Source organism: Aulostomus chinensis, chromosome 1, assembly GCF_037954235.1.
Source record: "Aulostomus chinensis isolate RoL2024-O1b breed Wild chromosome 1, RoL_Achi_v1.0, whole genome shotgun sequence".
Taxonomy (NCBI): Eukaryota; Metazoa; Chordata; class Actinopteri; order Syngnathiformes; family Aulostomidae; genus Aulostomus; species Aulostomus chinensis.
The window spans coordinates 38337570-38345113 of NC_141320.1; the positions used below are offsets into that span (position 1 = coordinate 38337570).

At 38.6% G+C, this 7544-nt stretch overlaps 1 long non-coding RNA gene across 1 annotated transcript; it reads left to right on the forward strand.

The window, feature by feature from the left end:
* Positions 1-2678: 2678 nt before the first annotated feature.
* On the forward strand, positions 2679-5784 carry LOC147271557 (uncharacterized). The gene is made up of 5 exons (XR_015115477.1): positions 2679-3238; positions 3400-3542; positions 3638-4104; positions 4223-5495; positions 5658-5784. It is a non-coding gene; the product is annotated as an uncharacterized LOC147271557 (long non-coding RNA).
* The last annotated feature ends 1760 nt before the right edge of the window (positions 5785-7544 follow it).

The window sequence follows — 7544 nt, forward strand, 5'->3', positions numbered from 1 at the left end:
CTCATTACATCACTGTGGCATCATTTTGCGGTTCGTAGCAACTCTCACTACATCACTGTAGCATCATTTCTTAGGTAAGAAGCAACTCTCATTACATCACTTTAGCATGATTTTATAAATTACTATCAACTCTCAGCACATGACTGTAGCATCATTTCTTACGTTTGTCGCAACTCTCATTACATCACTCTAGTATCATTTGGACATTTGTAGCAACTCTCATTACATCCCTGTAGCATCATTTCTTAGGTTTGTAGCACCTCTCATTACATCACTTGAGCATCATTTGGAACTTTGTAGCAACTCTCATTACATCACTGTCGCATAATTTTGAGGATTGTCGCAACTCTCATGACATTACTGGAGCATCACTTCTTCGGTAAGTAACAACTCTCATTACATCACTGTAGCATCATTTTGCGGTTCGTAACAACTCTCACCACATCACTGTAGCATCATTTCCTTGGTAAATAGCAACCGTCATTACATCACTGTAGCATCATTTTGCGGTTCGTAGCAAACCTCACTACATCACTGTAGCATTATTTCTTAGGGAAGTAGCAACTCTCATTACACCGCTTTAGCATAATTTTAAAATTATTATCAACTCTCACTACATCACTGTCAGCATCATTTTGAGATTTGTATCAACTCTCACTACATCATTGCCACCTCATTTTGAGGACCGTAGCAACTCTCACTACATCACTGTCACATCATTTTGAGGATAGTCGTAACTCTCGCGACATTACTGTAGCATCATTTTGAGATTCGTAGGAACTCTCATCACATCACTGTAGCATAATTTTGAGGTTCGTAGCAACTCTCACCACATCACTTTAGCGTGATTTTGAAATTACGATCAACTCTCACCACATCACTGTAGCATCATTTTGAGGATCGTAGTAACTCTCACTACATCACTGTCGCATCATTTTGACATTTGGAGCAACTCTCATGATATCACTGTAGCATCATTTCTTAGGTTAGTAGCAACTCCCATGACATCACTGTAGCATCAGTTTGAGGTTCGTAGCAACTCTCACCACATCACTGTCAGCATCATTTTGATATTAGTGTCAACTCTCACTACATCACTGTCACCTCATTTTGAGGATAGTAGCAACTCTCACCACATCACTGGAGCATCATTTTGAGGATAGTCGCAACTCTCGCGACATTAATGTAGCATAATTTTTGAGATTCGTAGGAACTCTCATTACATCACTGTAGCATCATTTTGAGGTTCGTAGCAACTCTCACCACATCACTGTAGCATCATTTCTTAGGTAAGTAGCAACTCTCATTACATCACTGTTGCATCATTTTGAGGTTCGTAGCAACTCTCAGCACATGACTGTAGCATCATTTCTTAGGTAAGTAGCAACTCTCATTACATCACCTTAGCATGATTTTGAAATTACTATCAACTCTCAGCACATGACTGTAGCATCATTTCTGAGGTTTGTCGCAACTCTCATTACATCACTCTAGCATCATTTGGACATTTGTAGCAACTCTCATTACATCCCTGTAGCATCATTTCTTAGGTTTGTAGCAAATCTCATTACATCACTCTAGCATCATTTTGAGATTCGTAGCAACTCTCATTACATCACTGTAGCATCATTTTGCGGTTCGTAGCAAACCTCACTACATCACTGTAGCATCATTTTGAGATTTGTATCAACTCTCACTACATCATTGCCACCTCATTTTGAGGACCGTAGCAACTCTCACTACATCACTGTCACATCATTTTGAGGATAGTCGTAACTCTCGCGACATTACTGTAGCATCATTTTGAGATTCGAAGGAACTCTCATCACATCACTGTAGCATAATTTTGAGGTTCGTAGCAACTCTCACCACATCACTGTAGCATCATTTCATAGGTAAGTAGCAACTGTCATTACATCATTTTAGCATGATTTTGAAATTACTATCAACTCTCACCAAATCACTCTAGCATCATTTTGAGATTCGTAGCAACTCTCATTACATCACTGTAGCATCATTTCTTAGGTATGTAGCCACTCTCATTACATCACTTTCGCGTGATTTTGAAATTACGATCAACTCTCACCACATCACTGTAGCATCATTTTGAGGATCGTAGCAACTCTCACTACATCACTGTCGCATCATTTTGACATTTGGAGCAACTCTCATGATATCACTGTAGCATCATTTCTTAGGTTAGTAGCAACTCCCATGACATCACTGTAGCATCAGTTTGAGGTTCGTAGCAACTCTCACCACATCACTGTCAGCATCATTTTGATATTAGTGTCAACTCTCACTACATCACTGTAGCATAATTTTGAGGATAGTCGCAACTCTCGCGACATTAATGTAGCATAATTTTTGAGATTCGTAGGAACTCTCATTACATCACTGTAGCATCATTTTGAGGTTCTTAGCAACTCTCACCACATCACTGTAGCATCATTTCTTCGGTAAGTAGCAACTCTCATTACATCACTGTTGCATCATTTTGAGGTTCGTAGCTACTCTCAGCACATGACTGTAGCATCATTTCTTAGGTAAGTAGCAACTCTCATTACATCACTTTAGCATGATTTTGAAATTACTATCAACTCTCAGCACATGACTGTAGCATCATTTCTGAGGTTTGTCGCAACTCTCATTACATCACTCTAGCATCATTTGGACATTTGTAGCAACTCTCATTACATCCCTGTAGAATCATTTCTTAGGTTTGTAGCAAATCTCATTACATCACTCTAGCATCATTTTGCGGTTGGTAGCAAACCTCACTACATCACTGTAGCATCATTTTTTAGGGAAGTAGCAACTCTCATTCAACCGCTTTAGCAGTATTTTGAAATTACTATCAACTCTCACCACATCACTGTAGCATCACTTACGTTTGTAGCAACTCTCTTTACATCACTTTAGCATGATTTTGAAATTACGATCAACTCTCACCACATCACTGTAGCATCATTTCTTAGGTTTTTAGCAACTCTCATTACATCACTGTAGCATCATTTTGAGGTTCGTAGCATCTCTCATTACATCACTGTTGCATCATTTCTTACGTTTGTAGCAACTCTCATTACATCACTGTCGCATCATTTTGAGGATAGTCGCAACTCTCACGACATTACTGGAGCATCATTTTGAGATTCCTAGCAACTCTCATTACATCACTGTAGCATCATTTTGAGGTGTGTAACAACTCTCACCACATTACTGTCGCATCATTTCTTAGGTAAGTAGCAACCCTCATTACATCACTGTAGCATCATTTTGCGGTTCGTAGCAACTCTCACTACACCACTTTAGCATTATTTTGAAATAAGTATCAACTCTCACCACATCACTGTAGCATCACTTCTTAGGTTTGTCGCAACTCTCATTACATCACTTTAGCATCATTTTGAGGATCGTAGCAACTCTCACGACATCACTGTCGCATCATTTTGAGGATATTTGCAACTCTCACCACATCACTGTCAGCTTCATTTTGAGATTCGTATCAACTCTCACGACATCACTGTAGCATCATTTCTTAGGTAAGTAGCAACTCTCATTACATCACTTTAGCATGATTTTGAAATTACGATCAACTCTCACCACATCACTGTAGCATCATTTCTTTCGTTTGTAGGAAATCTCATGACATCACTCTAGCATCTTTTTCTGATTCGTAGCAACTCTCACCACATCATTGTAGCATCATTTTGAGGACTGTAGTAACTCTCACTCGATCACTGTCACATCATTTTGACATTTGTAGCAACTCTCATCACATCACTGTAGCATAATTTCTTAGGTTAGTAGCAAATCTCATTACATCACTCTAGCATCATTTTGTGATTCGTTGCAACTCTCATTACATTACTGTAGCATCATTTTGAGATTCGTAGCAACTCTCATTACATCACTGTAGCATCATTTTGCGGTTCGTAGCAAACCTCACTACATCACTGTAGCATCATTTTGAGATTTGTATCAACTCTCACTACATAACTGCCATCTCATTTTGAGGATCGTAGCAACTCTCATTACATCACTGTCGCATCATTTTGAGGATAGTCGCAACTCTCACCACATCACTGTAGCATCATTTTTTAGGTAAGTAGCAACTCTCATTACATCACTTTAGCATGATTTTGAAATTACTATCAACTCTCACCACATCACTGTCAGCATCATTTTGAGATTAGTATCAACTCTCACTACATCACTGTAGCATCATTTTGAGAATCGTTGCAAATCTCACTACATCACTGTCGCATCATTTTGAGGATAGTCGCAACTCTCACCACATCACTGTCAGCATCATTTTGAGATTAGTATCAACTCTCACTACATCACTGTCGCATCATTTTGAGAATCGTTGCAACTCTCACTACATCACTGTCGCATCATTTTGAGGATAGTCGCAACTCTCACAGCATCACTGTCGCATCAATTATTAGGTATGTAGCAACTCTCACCACATCACTGTAGCATCATTTCTTAGGTATGTAGCAACTCTCATGACATCACTTTAGCTTGATTTTGAAATTACTATCAACTCTCACCACATCACTGTCAGCATCATTTTGAGATTCGTATCAACTCTCACTACATCACTGTCGCATCATTTTGACATTTGTAGCAACTCTCATTTCATCACTGTAGCATCATTTCTTAGGTTGGTAGCAACTCCCATGACTTCACTCTAGCATCATTTTGAGGTTTGTAGCAACTCTCACTACATTACTGGAAGCATCAATTTGAGCATCGTAGCAACTCTGCCTACATCACTGTAGCATCATTTCTTAGGTAAATAGCAACCCTCATTACATCACTGTAGCATTATTTCTTAGGGAAGTAACAACTCTCATTACACCGCTTTAGCATTATTTTAAAATTAATATCAACTCTCACTACATCACTGTCAGCATCATTTTGAGATTAGTATCAACTCTCACTACATCATTGCCACCTCATTTTGAGGACCGTAGCAACTCTCACTACATCACTGTCGCATCATTTTGAGGATAGTCGTAACTCTCGCGACATTACTGTAGCATCATTTTGAGATTCGTAGGAACTCTCATCACATCACTGTAGCATAATTTTGAGGTTCGTAGCAACTCTCACCACATCACTGTAGCATAATTTCTTTGGTAAGTAGCAACTCTCATTACATCACTGTAGCATCATTTTGAGGTTCGTAGCAACTCTCACCACATCACTGTCTCATCATTTCATAGGTAAGTAGCAACTCTCATTACATCACTTTAGCATGATTTTGAAATTACTATCAACTCTCATTACATCACTGTCGCATCATTTCTTAGGTTTGTCGCAACTCTCATTACATCACTTTAGCATCATTTTGAGGATCGTAGCAACTCTCACTACATCACTGTCGCATCATTTTGAGGATAGTCGCAACTCTCACGACATTACTGGAAGCATCAATTTGAGCATCGTAGCAACTCTGCCTACATCACTGTAGCATCATTTCTTAGGTAAATAGCAACCCTCATTACATCACTGTAGCATTATTTCTTAGGGAAGTAGCAACTCTCATTACACCGCTTTAGCATTATTTTAAAATTAATATCAACTCTCAGCACATGACTGTAGCATCATTTCTTACGTTTGTCGCAACTCTCATTACATCACTCTAGTATCATTTGGACATTAGTAGCAACTCTCATTACATCCCTGTAGCATCATTTTGCGGTTCGTATCAACTCTCACTACATCACTGTAGCATCATTTCTTAGGTAAGTATCAACTGTCATTACATCACTTTAGCATGATTTTGAAATTACTATCAACTCTCGGCACATGACTGTAGCATCATTTCTTACGTTTGTCGCAACTCTCATTACATCACTCTAGTATCATTTGGACATTTGTAGCAACTCTCATTTCATCCCTGTAATATCATTTCTTAGGTTTGTAGCACCTCTCATTACATCACTTGAGCATCTTTTGGACATTTGTCGCAACTCTCATTACATCACTGTCGCATAATTTTGAGGATAGTCGCAACTCTCACGACATTACTGGAGCATCATTTCTTAGGTAAGTAACAACTCTCATTACACCGCTTTAGCATTATTTTAAAATTATTATCAACTCTCACTACATCACTGTCAGCATCATTTTGAGATTAGTATCAACTCTCACTACATCATTGCCACCTCATTTTGAGGACCGTAGCAACTCTCACTACATCACTGTCGCATCATTTTGAGGATAGTCGTAACTCTCGCGACATTACTGAAGCATCATTTTGAGATTCGTAGGAACTCTCATCACATCACTGTAGCATAATTTTGAGGTTCGTAGCAACTCTCACCACATCACTGTAGCATCATTTCTTTGGTAAGTAGCAACTCTCATTACATCACTGTAGCATCATTTTGAGGTTCGTAGCAACTCTCACCACATCACTGTCTCATCATTTCATAGGTAAGTAGCAACTCTCATTACATCACTTTAGCATGATTTTGAAATTACTATCAACTCTCACCACATCACTCTAGCATCATTTGGACATTTGTAGCAACTCTCATTACATCACTGTAGCATCATTTCTTAGGTTTGTAGCCACTCTCATTACATTTCTTTAGCATCATTTGGACATTTGTAGCAACTCTCATTACATCATTGTCGCATCATTTTGAGGATAGTCGCAACTCTCACGACATTACTGGAGCATCATTTTGCGGTTCGTAGCAACTCTCACTACACCACTTTAGCATGAATTTTGAAATTAGTATCAACTCTCACCACAACACTGTCAGTACAATTTCTTAGGTTAGTAGCAACTCTCACCACATCAATGTTGCATCATTTTGAGGATCGTAGCAACTTTCAATACATCATTGTCGCATCATTTTGAGGATAGTCGCAACTCTCACGACATTACTGTAGCATCATTTCTTAGGTTTGTAGCAAATCTCATTACATCACTTTAGCATCATTTTCTGATTCGTAGCAACTCTCATTTCATCATTGTAGCATCATTTCTTAGGTAAATAACAACCCTCATTACATCACTGTAGCATCATTTTGCGGTTTGTTGCAACTCTCACGACATCACTTTCGCATCATTTCTTAGGTGAGTAGCAACTCTCACCACATTACTGTCAGCATCATTTTGAGCATCATAGCAACTCTCACCACATCAGGGTAGCATCATTTTGAGATTTGTAGCAACTCTCCCTATATCACTTTAGCATCATTTCTTAGGTTAGTACCAACTCTCACCACATTACTTTCGCATAATTTATTAGGTTTTTAGCAACTCTCATTACATCACTGTAGCATCATTTATTAGGTTTTTAGCAACTCTCATTACATCACTGTAGCATCAATTTTAGTTTTTAAGCAACTCTCACTACATCACTGTCAGCATCATTTTGAGCATCATAGCAACTCTCACCACATCAGTGTAGCATCATTTTGAGATTCGTATCAACTCTCACTATATCACTGTAGCATCATTTCTTAGGTTAGTCGCAGCTCTCACTACATCACTGTCGCATCATTTTGAGGTTAGT